Here is a 15,117-nt window from a genome sequence, read left to right on the forward strand (position 1 = left end):
GACCGAAAGTGTTTGATGTATAACTGGTGAAGTGGGTGATGAGTACCACTATATTTTTTAGAGTTATTCTTTATTAGCAGATAGAAACAAGTTATTACCAAAGTATTGTTGTACAAGACCTAATTAGTTTGAATTGCATAGTCTTTTTATAGAAAGACATTACACAATTCTTGATAAGCTAAGCAAATATATTACATGTATATGTAAATTTTTCAAAACTTCAATGATATTGTCTCGTATCAATATAACATTACCCATGTATAACTGTACTATGTACCACTGTGGGTGGTTTTAGTGAATAAATGAACTGAACTGAAAGTGTGGTTTTATAGCACAGACGATGGTACATGTACAGTGGTAAGCACCGGATTTATTTAATCAAGTTGGTTGAAAGGGCCATAAGGAGACTGGTTCCATTTTACTTAAACTCAATTTGTGACAGATTCCAGTGCATGTATTGATAATACCACAAGCAGGAACGGGAGAGAAATGCATCAGGCGGTGTTACTATTATTGAATGAGAGAGTTGGATTTTACACCGCTTTCAGCAATATCACCGCGGGGGACACCAGGGACGGACCTGTACTCATGTACCCGGGTGTTCGTCGTGAAGAACAAATGCTTTAACCACCGGGCTAACACCACCACTCCCAACTTTGCTCAAGATCAAAGCATTGACAAGCACAGTGATTCACGATATTACAGACGCTGTTAGCCCTAGTGAAACAGTTTATATACAGATATACCTGGACTGAAAAACGTCGCGAACCCTTCTTTGTCACACTCATGAATGTCATCAGAGATTACCGTTGTTATGATAGTTATTGATTACTTAAGCTTGCAGTCCATGAGATCAAGTCTCAGCCGGGTGAAAGCACTGAGACAGCATAATAAACGGGTGTTTATAAACGCAGCAACTGTGGTCAAGAAGGAAGGTTATTGTCCGGTCACGCTCTACAGGAAAGACGCGACTAAACTTGTCCTTTGTATCAAGTTCCGGCTCAGTGGCCAACCTCAAGGGTGGCTCAAGTAACTTCGCTACAGAAACCGGTGACAAGATCGGTAGGATGTTACTCTGGAAACAGGTACTGTGTGTTCATTCTTTATGTACAAACAATATTCATAGGATAATGAAAACATGGCCATTTATTACATAGGCTGCCGTTGTGTATTGCTCCGCCAACCACTATGAGTCTATGAGTAACTTGACCCACATGTTAACTGTGGATGGCGGGTCTGACATTGGTATGGGTAGCGGGGTGGCGAAGGGCAGAAAACACGCTAAATATTTGTACATTTTAGTCATTTAAGTTTTCGTTATCAAAATATCCACAGGTAAATAAACTCTGTCAAAAAAAGAAACGCAACCCCTGTCCTCAGATATGAAAAATTCGTTTGAATGAAGTTATTGCTTCCAAACTAAATGTTATTCGAATGTATTGAAATTATACACGTAATTAATGAAGATTACCATCCAAACAACTGCATTTGTACGCATAAGTGTATTTTATTGCTTATTCCGTCACAACGCATGAAATGACCCTCATGGTGACTTCGCACAAAAAAAACACATGCAAATCATGAAAATGGCAGTTAATGTAGGGGTGTATAAAAAGCCCATGTGCTTTCGTATTATATTCATTCATTTGTCGCATGAAAAGCTGTGTGAAAAATGCCACGATTGAGTGCTGCCGACCGAAATATCGCCATTGGTCGTGTTCAAGCCGGAGAAAGTTTTGGAACTGTTGCACGGCACCTAAATGTTCACAAAACAACGATATCCCGACTTTGGAGCCGCTACAACAACTTCAATTTGACCAACGATCGCCCGAGAAGTTGAAGGCCAAGAATCACGACCCCCCTTCAAGATCGGTACATCCGGGTCCATCACCTGCGTAATCGGCATGCCCTACCAACCGTGACTGCCACACAAATACCAGGTTTGAGGAGAGTGTCAGCTCAAACGATTAGGAACCGTCTGAAAGAAGCGGGTTTACGTGCCTGTAGACCAGTTGTTGGACCTGTACTACGCCCCTACATCTCCGCCGACGACTCAGGTGGTGCAACAACGTAAGGATATGGACTTTACAAAACTGGAGGCGCATCTGGTTTTCTGATGAATCCCGTTTTCTTTTGCAACATCACGACGGAAGAAAACGTGTGTATAGGAGACGTCATGAACGTTTTGCGCCCATCTGCGTCCGACAGGGGACAGATTTGGCGGAGAAAGCGTTATGGTTTGGGGATCCATCTCATACAACCAGAAATCAGACTTGGTGATCGTTGAAGGGAACCTGACAGCCCAACGTTACATCAACCACGTATTACAGCCTCACCTTCTCCCGATTATTGACCAACAGACACAGATTTTTCAACCAGACAACGCCCGGCCTCATACTGCACGTGCAACAATGAACTTTCTGCAGAATTCCAACGTCAATGTCTTGCCATAGCCCTCTAAATCACCAGACCTCAACCCTATTGAACACCTGTGGGATACTCTGGGTCGACGCGTACGTCAACGTCAGCCGCCGCCACAGACGCTGCAACAGCTCGGCGTTGCACTGCAGGAGGAGTGGAGAGCCATTCCCCCAGGAAAGAATCCGGCGTCTTATCCGTTCTTGTCCAAGGAGATGCCGTGCAGTGATTGCAGCTCGTGGTGCTCATACGAGATACTGAGAAAGACGCCCCCCTGGTGACAAACTGGTGTCTGTGAGATGACTTTTGAAATGACAATTTTAAACATGCCCATCTTGGTTATTATTCTGCCAAATTTCAGACTTCTGTCTTAAATAATAAAAATGCTGTGTCGTCTTAAAACTTCAGATCAAAATCTCTAAAATACAGGGGTTGCGTTTCTTTTTTTGACAGAGTTTATTTGCAAGCTATCAAGCATCTCAGTCGATCCCACTCTCTTACCCAGAGTCCCATGCGGCAAGCCAGCATAGTGCAGCGTGTTCAGTTTGACCTGATCAAGTGAATACTAATGTATTGCGTGACCGTGTTACAACTGGTTGGGTCTATTATTGTGAAGGGGTGCACCTTTGTCAGTTGATTGTCAACAGGGCCAAAGAGCCGAGACAAGGTCGGCGCTTGACATCTCAGTGTCGAGAAATCGTCAGCGATGTCCTAACTTCTTTTAAAAAAAGCTACAGATGGTTTAATGTTTCCGATTAATGCTTTTAGACATTATTAAAATTGTCTTCTCCCCTTTTTAATGAAGTTAACTCGACCTGCCGTTTGTGCCATTTGACCTCCCGGGTCATGCATATGAAGAGTAGCTCAGGTCAAGCTGAATACCCTGTACCTCTGCCACAGGCCAGAAAAATGTGACGATTCGTCACATCTTGCAATGTCCATTCAATATAATGTACAGATTTCTTTTACTCTTTTATTTTTGACGAGTCTACACATCTATCTAAACATCTTTAATAGAATGGTTTAGTTTCACTGAGAAAATATCCAAAAACATGAAACACTATTTCGATTTGCGTAGCGATCCTTTGTTTACATAGGTTGTACGGCTCTACGTGCTGTCATCGAAGCTGATGGAGAGCAAACGATGCAGCCAGTTTGATATCTAAATATGTACTGTCATAGACCTTACTGTCGCAGTTGTGGAAGAATATATATGTAACACTGTAAAACAATTATGAAGATAGCGCCGAAAAGCTTTCGTGAGTCCAGTCTCTTCTTATGCGCGTTTGATTACAAACAAGAGAAAAGTCCCCCTTGCATGTCAGCGGCGTCATTTTGAATCACGTGACCTGTGACGATTCGGGGATTCCCTCCCTAAAATAGTAACACATGTGAGCGCCATGTAACTCTTGTAAGTACAGTATCTAGGAAAACCTAATGGGTGCTACCAGAGACCAATAATAGAGGGACGGCCCTCGAGCCAATGCGCAAAACCATCAGCGCTACGGCTTGTACTGCGCAGCCTATCTTGAAGCTGGCGAAAACGTGTGTTCACTTCAGTCATCGATTTCGCGTAAAGGTAAGATGTAATTTTTTTTCATTTATTCTCATGTATATACTTATTTTTGCAACAGTGCATCTGAGGTTTATTAGGGGTGCTAAAGCATATATTTGTCTTTGTATTTGATGAATACTGTCATGTGTGCTCGTTCTGTGAGAACAATGGCGGAGGTGTAAAATCGGCGAAAGTCCCTATTTGATTTTCAATAACGGCTGCTAATTCTCAATACAAATCCTTAGTTACCGGGGTGTAATAAAGGCAGATAAGATAAAGATTGGTTTAGTGGCATTTATAAGTCTGTGGCGGTCGCATAATTCCTTATTTTGACTGCTGCAATGCGACGAAATATGATGTTTTCCGAAATTTTACTCCACAACACTTGATTTTCGCACGCTTTCACAAGAATAGTTTACTACTAGCATTTTTAAAATAAATATGTCAACATACACGGCGATTTCCTCTTTTGCTTGGTACCAAATTTATATGGCTACGATCAGTATTTTATTTTTTAAGATTTTTGACGTAAACCCTTATTTGCGCCGTATACTGAAAATTTCAATTACCTTGTAGCATACAACATAACATTCATTTTGTTTGTTAATATGACCCGAATATATATTTAAATCATTCTACAAAAATCTCATTAACCTTATCGGTTGAAAATAAATGTACTTTTTCCGTTATTGTTCATTGTGATGATTATGTTTGTAGAAAAGGTCCTTACAATTAATATATTTTTCTGTTATCATTATTCTTCCTAATGAAGTTTGATTATGAGTTTACCTGGGCTTAGATAGTACCAACAGCCTGTCTTATGCAAAAATAAAAATGATAAATGAACTCATTTTTCAACATTATATTTATATCATAAAATTATCATTTGTTTTGTAGATGCCCAGGAAAAAGAAAGTTTTCATCGGCACTCTTCAGAAGGGCTACTCAAAGAGCCTACTATTAAGTACAATATTCCCATCTTGAGTAAGTAGATAGACCTTGTTTGAAAGAGCATTGGCAACCAACTATTCATAAGTTTAACAAGTATTTAGAACACTTCATATTATTTTTTCTTTAATATTAATATTGTGTATCTCCTTTTTTTCAGTTCTAGAGATGAACCCACAGATACCCTATGCCCGGAAGAAGCCACAAATGTCCATCTGGAAAATGTCCGAATGTAGTTCTCCTTGTATGGAGGCTATCGATTAGAGCCTAGATTTTTTGGCCACTTATTGTCTTCTTTTTAGCAGAGCATGGACAATATATCCAGAAATGTAAAATAGCGCAGCTTGGTCATTTCCACTGATATGGTTTACTTGCTTACCATCAGCTGTCTTCATCGATTCCGAAAGAAAGTGAAAGAGCGTTTGAATGAATCGGTCTAGCAAACACATGGTGAAGATGTGAATAAGTCTGATGTGATGGCTGCTGACTTCTTCTATATAGGTGTGCATGCTTGAAATACAATCTTCCTGTATGCACATCTGATGATACCTGCTCCAAATTACCTCTCGGTCATTTGTTTTAAACATATTATATTTCAAGAGAAATAAATTTTGCAATTTGGATCAGATCTTGACCAACAATTGAACCTGACTGAGATGCATCCATCATAGGGTCGCAAATGATCAAATTTAATATGTAATAAATTACATGAGAAGAAGTTATGGAAATTAAAATCCAATGTACAATTCACTTCATGGATATTTAAAATATCAGTTTACGAATTTATTTTAGATTGTGTACAGATTTGTATGATTTCATGTTTTTCATTCACAATCTAAATCCTAAATGGACAACATAACTGTGCAGTTTGTGTTGCACTAAGTTTATGAGTTATCATGTTTTAATATTTTAATGAATTAGTATATTCTTTAGTCTTAAGTCTCAATTTCAAATTCAGTTTAGAGTTTATTTGCAACAGTTGAAATTCATATTTACTGTGTTTTTAATGAAAGGATATCTAAATGGTTGAATTTAGTAATACATGATTATGGCTTTCTAGGGTCGTATATTAATCCTTTCAATAATAAGAGGACGACAATCTTCCTTCACACTTTGTATTGTATTTCTTGAGGGGCGGTGGGGTAGCCTGATGGTTAAAGCGTTCGCTCGCCACGCCGAAGACCCGGGTTCGATTCCCCACATGGGTACAATGTGTGAAGCCCATTTCTGGTGTCCCCCGCCGTGATATTGCTGGAATATTGCTAAAAGCGGCGTAAAACCGAACTCACTCACTCACTCTGTTTCTTGAATTTTTTTTACAATATCTTGTGGTGCGCGTGGGAGTGAGAGTGCGAGTGATTGACTGCAATAACAACAGAAAAAGTACGATAAACAATTGCAGCAATGTACATTAAATAGCAGGAAATTAACATGAAATTTCTTGTCTTGAAATTAGTTTAATACATGTATATATAAAATGACACTTCCTTAAAATGCGATAATTACCGTTTTATAACCTCTATGTGTGTCATTCTTCAACAGTGAACACGCTTTCAAAGGCTACAAAAGGCTTGGTATTTTGGAAAATACAAAATACAAACGAGATTTTTCTGATCTTAAGATATTACAATGATTGTACATATTGATCTATGGTCCTATTCTACAATAAATACATTGTACATATAGATCTATGGTTCTATTCTACAATAAATACATTGTACATATAAGAACGTGTGATGTTGTGTTTTAATGTTATTGGTTGCATTTTCCTGCTAAGTTTAACTTGACACTTTGCTGAAATTTTTTAATTGATAGGGTAATGTAGTACAGCCCATTTAACACGAATATTTCATGGGCTCGGAGGAAAGTGACTTTAGTATTTAGTGGCTTCCCTTTGAAAAAAGCAACAAATGTCTCCGTACGGCACAAAGTATAATCACCGCTAGCCCCAAACTGGCATTATAAAAACATTGACGCTCTTGGATAATGTGAAATCGTGTTTCGTTGGGACTATCAACTTTACAATATAAAATTATGCGAATTAATATAAAATTAGAATCAGAGACTAATAGCGTCATTAAGTGAAACACCAGCCAGTCACAGGCCCTCGTGTCTTTCCGAGGATTAATGATTTTAAGAATATTGTTTTTGTGATGACACCCCGACTCGAAATGCTTCACAGTACAATACATAATGACATGGCCGGACACTTCTAGGGTGCACCCTACCCGACTGCGTTGCCGATCGCTACGCTACCATCGCATGCAATCGATTAAAACTTAATGTAAACATAATCATGGATGATTGGCCTATCGAGCAACACTCATGACACCTACCAATTCTTTATTGTTATTTCTGCAAGTCGATTGAAAACCGATTTTGACTCTCAACTAAACGATCTTGACACAAATGGATGACGATATGTCCGCACATAACAGGGGTGTGGTCGAAGCAAGTCCTCTGATTGGCCAACGCTTGCAAATCTGCACATTCTTTATTAATACGCGGGAATTTTTACTTTCATCGACTGCTTGACTTAAAATATAAGAATTCTTTTTCCAGCAGTGGCTTCTCAAAAGAAAGAATGACTTGTAAATGTCTCCTTAACAAACGTAAATCAACCAGAGGGCTTGCTTCGACCACACCCTCGTTTTGTGCCAACGAATACTTGCAAGTAAATCTTGAGATTAGCCATGTGATGATACGTTTAGCGAGCATCGGGCATATTGGCAACTGTAATGTTAAAACTGCCTTTACCTGACTGGGTTAGTTTGATTTTTGTATTTTGGTTTATATATGGTTTCTATTATATGATCTTTGGTGCTACTAAAATGGAATGGATTTTCTGATTCTGCAATTCGAAAGTATGTACTGAACTAGAACAAGTGTGCTCCATTACGTATCAACGTTTTTGATCAATAAAAACACAGAATGTGTTTAACTTAGAGATTTAAAGAAAACTCAATTTCCGCGCAAAGCAGGACAATTATTTCGGATTACCCACATGCTACAGCTATGTTCATTGGTCATTTGGAATTGCCAAAATACAAACAGACTAAGTTTCATTTTGAATATTCCAAGTGTATATAGGCCTATAGAGAGAAATTTCACCTGAGAGAAAATTCAGCCTGATTATAAGGTTGGAGTTGTTTGCACCTCCAATCATTAAGGCGGATCCCACCAATATGCGAGTATAGGTTCCCCTTTGCAACGATTGTATACATTCGTGACCCACTCATGTTATTCCGGGACAAGTCGACTCGTGCCCATCATTCGTGACCCACTCGTGTTCTTCTGGGACAAGTCGACTCGTGCCCCTCATTCGTGACCCACTCGTGTTATTCCGGGACAAGCCGAATAGCGACTTGTGCCGATCTGGAAGGATTTCATATAGGCGTAGGAACATCAGAACTACGTATACTTCAAACAGGAACGATAACTCTACTCCTTTTTTATTCCGATGGTACTTAATATCACCGAAGTACTCATACATTGTATTTCTGTTTTCATATATTGCCATATTGAAAGTACTAAAAAAGTAGCTAACAGAATTGTTGTTGTTTTTATAAGAAACATGCGATTGATGGTGAAAGATTCAAATACACACCCGTGCGTTTGTTGACATAACGGCTCTCACTGGTCCAACTGAGTATTTTTCTGGTTTATTCACATGAAGTAGACCTTTCACCTTTGCGAGGAAAAATCAGGTCTGCTTCATGTGCATTTGACCAGTAGTCTTAAGCAAGTTTTAATTATGTTGTTTCTTCTCATCTAATCCGGATAATCAGGATTATATGCCCGAGTGATCAGCTCGTTAGGTCTATCTGTCTACCTGACTTATAGACTGGTACATACAAAATGAAATCAGATATATGTATTTATACATTTATTTACATATTTACAACTCTGTACAATTCAAAAAAATAGAAGCTAGCACAACTTAAGGCTGAAGTAAGCAGAATCCGCATAGTCCATGATGGTGATTTCGTCCTGCTGTAGACGCTGTAGACACAGACACCCACTGCGGGTCAGAAAATCGATAAACTAGGCCCCGGTTTAGTATCAACACCCTCTACTATATAATACATAAAGGTTCATCACAGAAATACGGTGACATGATCGAAAACCGGACAATTACGCACACGTCAATGACTATATCGTATTTTAAAGGTCTCACAAGTATCAAAAGCTTTTGTCCATATCTCCGATGTATGTAGGAGGCATCGGTTTTCTGACCCGCAGTGGGGGCCTGTGGCTGTAGACACCGTATCAGAGCTAACAGGGTCTCGTCCAGTCGGACATATTTTCTTCTCTTTGAGGGTTGTTTGCCTCCGGCTGCATATTGTTTCAATCTTGATTCAGTGGACATTTGTATTGACTTTAAGAATGTGATGGCCTCAGACATGTTGGGATGATCCCCACATTTTGAACACAGTTCAATGTAGTTATGTATGATTGATCAGTATTCACTAAATTAATTAGTCAAACAAGAAATCTCATCTTCCAGCCACTAAACAAACACCAATCAGTCACAAGATCAGATCGGTGAACATCAAAAGAAAAACAGGGTCAGCTCCATGTGCATAGTTTCAAACCTAAAGGTCTGCTTCGTGTGCAGACACCGTATTTCTGATGATCTTGCGGGCTTGTTATGGTGATTGTACGTGCGCTTTCAACAGTTTTAGGAAATGTAATTATAAATCGCTACGCGTTTCAAAACAATAATAATATATCTGTATGTATCTAATCGTTTAGCGCGAAGCGGGGGATATAGTATAAGGCTCCGTCCGTCCGTCCGTTCGTACGTACATCCGTACGTACGAATTGGAATATCTTAAGAACCGTTGACTGGATTCTTTTCATATTTGGTACCTAGGTTCATCACAGTAAAAGGAAGGTGCCAGTCAGGTTTGGTGACCTTGACCTTCATTTCAAGGTCACAAGGGGACTCTACGTTTTACCTGCACGTTAAGCTATCTCAAGAACTTTTCCTTGGATTTTCTTCATATTTAACCCCAAGCTTTATCTAAGGAAGGCGCAGGGCCCAGATGAGTTTGGTGACCTTCACATAAATTTCAAGGTCATGGCGACACTTTGAATATTTCAGCATGTAAACCTGCATGTTAAACTATCTTAAGAACCCTTCACTGGATTTTGTTCATATTTAACACCTAGCCTTATCTAGGGAAGGCGCAGGGCCCAGTCAATTTTGGCGACCTTCACATAATTTTTAGGGTCACGGGGACACTTTGAAGATTTCAGCATGTTAACCTGAATTGTCAGCAAGATATTTTAAGAACGGTTCAGTGGATTTTCTTCATAGACTTTCAAGACCTCCCTTGAATGTTTTTCAATAAGCAATTTCTTTAGTACTAGTTTTGCATATTTCACACACTATTACATTCATGTCAAGGTCAAAGTCAGTGTTGAAAATATGTGTGTGTTTGAACAACTAAACAGCAAGATATCAAGAGAGGTTGACTGGTCATGTTTTTGTTGACATTTAACTTCATCTTAAACTTTCATTACTTTATAAGTTTGATTTGATAATTTGCGTCGGGGGGATTATGTCACCTTAGTGACAATGCTTGTTATTAATTTATTTGCATATTCAGTAAAATAAATCCCATTTGTGATTATTAAACCCTTTCTTTTCAGAAATATAATTGGAAATATAAGGTGAACATCTGGTAATAATTACGTCAGAACATGTCTTTAACAGATATGTTTTTCTCCTTCTTTTTAGTTGTACCAAGGAGGTTTAATTCTTTAAAATAATTAAGCCAAAACAAAAACAGCAATACAATGTATGAGTACTTCGGTGATATTAATTACCATTGGAATCAAACAGGAATAGAGTTATCGTTCCTGTTTGAAGTAGTTCTGATGTTCCTACGCCAAAATACAATCCTTCCAGAGGGGCAGGAGTCGCTATTCGGCTTGTCCCGGAATAACACGAGTGGGTCACGAATGTCTTGGAGGTTACGGAAAGGGGCGAGTGGTGACGAATGCGATTGCATAATTAGGCTAGAACCATCACCAGGACATGCGCACTGGCGTATTCGTTGGTTTCACATTAATTATACTGTAATTAACTGTATACCAAGTATCGTCCCGATCTGTTGATAGTCAAAGTGGAAATCATACAATAGATTCTTCTTTAAAAAGAGATGTCTAGCCATTATTGAAAGGGTTGTGTCGCTTTTCTTCAGATTGCTGAAGTGAGTGAGTGAGTTTATTTTTACGCCGCACTCAGCAATATTCCAGCTATATGGCGGCCGTCTGTAAATAATCGAGTCTGGACCAGACAATCTAGTGATCAACAGCATGAGCATCGATCTGCGCAATTGGGAACCGATTACATGTGTCAACCAAGTCAGCGAGCCTGACCATCTGATCCCGTTAGTCGCCTTTAACGACAAGCATAGTGGCCTTTCATGACAAGAATGGGTTGCTGAAGATCTTTTCTACCCTGAATCTTCACGGGTCCAGATTGCTAAAGATCACTCTAACGTTTAGACGGTAGCCGTGTAACATCGAATGCATCGTGATTCGTTCTGGTTACTTATATCCTGAAAACATTTTGCCGGGTTTTTCACATGCATCCTCTCTTTCAGCTTATTCCAAAGATTGTCATGGGAACCCGACAAAGAACGTTTCTGCTGTTTGTGGGAGTTGTCGTGATAACACTTGCATACAGTTTGTGGCCGCACAGGTAAAGGGAGTGTATGTTTTATTTTACAAAATTGACTGTTGCTCTCTATTTCAAACTGTCACAACTCAAAATGCCCGTTTCACTCTGTCAGACTACAAACTGCCCGTTTCACTCTGTCACAACACAAACTGACCGTTTCACTCTGTCACAACACAAACTGCCTTTTTCACTCTGTCACAACAAAAACTGTCTGTTCCACTCTGTCACAACACAAACTGTCTGTTCCACTCTGTCACAATACAAACTGTCTGTTCCGCTCTGTCACAACACAAACTGTCTGTTCCGCTCTGTCACAACACAAACTGTCTGTTCCACTCTGTCAAAACACAAAGTGTCCCCTTCCGCTCTGTCACAAACTGTCTGTTCCACTGTGTCACAACACAAACTGTCTGTTCCGCTCTGTCACAACACAAACTGTCTGTTTCACTCTGTCACAACACAAACTGTCTGTTCCACTCTGTCACAATACAAACTGTCTGTTCCGCTCTGTCACAACACAAACTCTCTGTTCCGCTCTGTCACAAACTGTCTGTTCCACTCTGTCACAATACAAACTGTCTGTTCCGCTCTGTCACAACACAAACTGTCTGTTCCACTCTGTCACAACACAAACTGTCTGTTCCACTCTGTCACAACACAAACTGTCTGTTCCGCTCTGTCACAACACAAACTCACAGGGGCTTGTAACGCTACAAACTGCCGTCAAAGTATGTACTGTCACTGACGGGGTCTTAGTACTATATGAAAGGAAAGGGATGTAACGAGGTCAACACACCAGGTTCGTTTCAGGGTGAATTCAACAATACTCACTGTATTTATCCCATTTAAAGTATGCACGCACTTCAAGCCAATAGATTTACCTACAAAATGAGACATACAGCACAAAAATCGAAGCAGTACCTTGGGTGTTAGGGTCTTCGGAAGCTCGAAAAATCGTGGTTTCTCGATTCCGAGCCAGAATCCCTGCTCAGAATTTGTAGTGGTAACTCACCCATTTTCTTGTTTATTTCACAGTATACACAAACGACATTCACTAAAACATGTTGAACTGATGGTACCTAGCAGCGCGCTAGTCGCCATTCTTTCGGGGACACTTACATCTCAGTGTCATAATGAGTTATGGTACATTTATTCATCGCAAACAGAATTGTATCGTTCCCGTTCGCCATTGACGACCTTGGCCTTAACCTGCCCCGCACTTAAAAGAGCAAGGGAGCTCATTGGCTAAAAATAAATTATGTCCCATCAAATCGCTGACTCTTTTTCTTGGGAGAGCTGTGGTGTATGTGTTCTTGGCAGTTCCATCTCAGAAAAGTGATCATCACTCAACCTTGTGTGATATGTTTTGTTGATGAGATTGTTTGTGAGTAATAATTATACTAAGACAACCTGTTGTATTGTTGGTTTCAGTGTATTGAATGAAGTAACAAGCCTCCACGCTTCAGGATCCATGTCACGTATATCGTTGGTTGGTGTAAACAGGACGTATCAGCTTAACGAAACGGTCAAGGTGAACATTGTTCTATTCGATCACTGGAAGAGACCAAAAACATGTGGTGGTGATATGTTGGTCGTGTGGATGAAAGATCCGCAACATGGCGCTGCTTCCGCCGGAAGTGTTATCGACAATGGAAATGGAACGTATACTGGAGTTCTGCGCACCATGTGGACAGGAAGAGCCATAATTCGGGCTGCCATGATTTCATCAAGAGAAAGAATGGACCATATGGATATATCATTCCAGAATGGATATTTTGGGAAACAAATTGAATGCACATTCAGATCAAATACTTCAACTGAGATTACAAGCGGTCACATGGAAGTGAAATACATGAAAATACGCCCCTTTTGTAATCTGACTGCCGACTATTTCGGCATCCCATTCTATTGTGGGAAGCCAAAGACCAAAGGGATTGGGTGCCGAGACTGGACTGAAACTTCTTTACCTCACATCTATTTGACCTTTGGGGCCGACACGGGATGGTTTCCAGCGTAAGTATTTCTCTCACTCGGTCTTTAACTCAATCGTCTACAGTTTGGTTGTCGGAACGTATTATAAACCTTGGAATAACAAAATAACGTTTTTAGCCCTATTTTCTTGTTTTCGGGCACCAATCGCGTTTTTGGCAGTGTGACTTTAAATAGAGAGCGATCGTATGTATAAGCGTTGTTACAGACCCCAGAGTATACATTTATTTTAATATTCGCAAGCGTTATACTCAAACACGTTAAAATACGGTTTTCATAATAACTCTATCTGACGCTCTGCTTGGATTGTTTGTTTCTTTGTTGTTTAACGCCGCACTCAGCAATATTCCAGCTATATGGCAGCGGCCTGTGAATAATTGAATCTGGACCAGACAATTCAGTGATCGACAACATGAGCATCGATCTACACAAGTGGGATACGATGACATGTGTCAACCAAGTCAGTGAGCCTGACCACCCGATCCCGTTAGTCGCCTCTTACGAAAAGTTGCTGAAAATCTGTCGCTTGGCTTTAAGGCGACAAAACAAGGACTGGAGTCGTTGTGTGGAGTCGCCATGTTGCTGTATGAGGGCAGTGATCTTTTACCTGATTTGGCTGTTGGGAGCGGTGAGGTTGCCAAGTGCTTAAAGCGTTCGCTTGTCACACCGAAGACCGGGTTCGATTCCCACATCAGTAAAATGTGTGAACCCCATTTCTGGTGTCACCCGCAGTGACATATCTGCAATATTGCTAAAAGAGGCCTTAAATCATACTCACTATTTCATTGTTTAACAGAGCAGCGCAATGTGTTTCAGATGGAGATCCACGGAGTATCTCTCGGACTTTACCACAATATATATATCATCCAAACCACACGGTATGTTTGCATGTTTGCATATATGATTTAAACATATTTATTTCCAATGAAAGGAACCGGATTGGTAAACAAGCATAGGCTTATATGAATACCGCTCCGGGATACAAATTGAATGAAAGGAAGAGCAAACATGTCATGATGAATGTACAATGTGAATGATATGTAAATGTTGCTAAAACGAGAAATAACGCCAATTTTGTTAAACAGTATATGTCAGTATTTTAGATCAAATCCGCCTGTTAAATTTATAAACGAGTGCACTGTAAATAAACGTTCTTTGTTAACTATTGAGAAACTACTGGTTTCCAAACAAAATTGGTTTTCGGTCAAGCCCTTTAGTATACAAATACATAATTTGACGTATATCGTTGTAAAGAGTACATGAAAAGAAATAATGAGCAGAGTCTTCATAGTTATGGCCACAAGAGCAAGATGGTGTTTGAAATAAATTTCTTTCATATTTGTGCGCACTAAGGTCACTACATTCAAGTCGGAGACGAGAATGTATGATTTGACAAATCTGCTACCGATATTAAGTCAAAATGACTGTATATATTAGAATCGTTTAAAATTACATTTTTGAATCTCGATAGGCACGGTGATTCTCTATGTTCGGCTGGCAGTCATGAATGAAT

General features: G+C 39.7%; 1 long non-coding RNA gene across 1 annotated transcript; it reads left to right on the top strand.

Annotated features, from left to right (window-relative positions):
- The first annotated feature begins 777 nt into the window (after nt 1-777).
- On the top strand, nt 778-13,227 carry LOC124259310. The gene is made up of 3 exons (XR_006893820.1): nt 778-1,085; nt 11,539-11,636; nt 13,047-13,227. It is a non-coding gene; the product is annotated as an uncharacterized LOC124259310 (long non-coding RNA).
- The last annotated feature ends 1,890 nt before the right edge of the window (nt 13,228-15,117 follow it).

This window comes from Haliotis rubra, unplaced genomic scaffold (genome assembly GCF_003918875.1).
Source record: "Haliotis rubra isolate DU_JTF1 unplaced genomic scaffold, ASM391887v1 Scf717, whole genome shotgun sequence".
Taxonomy (NCBI): domain Eukaryota; kingdom Metazoa; phylum Mollusca; class Gastropoda; order Lepetellida; family Haliotidae; genus Haliotis; species Haliotis rubra.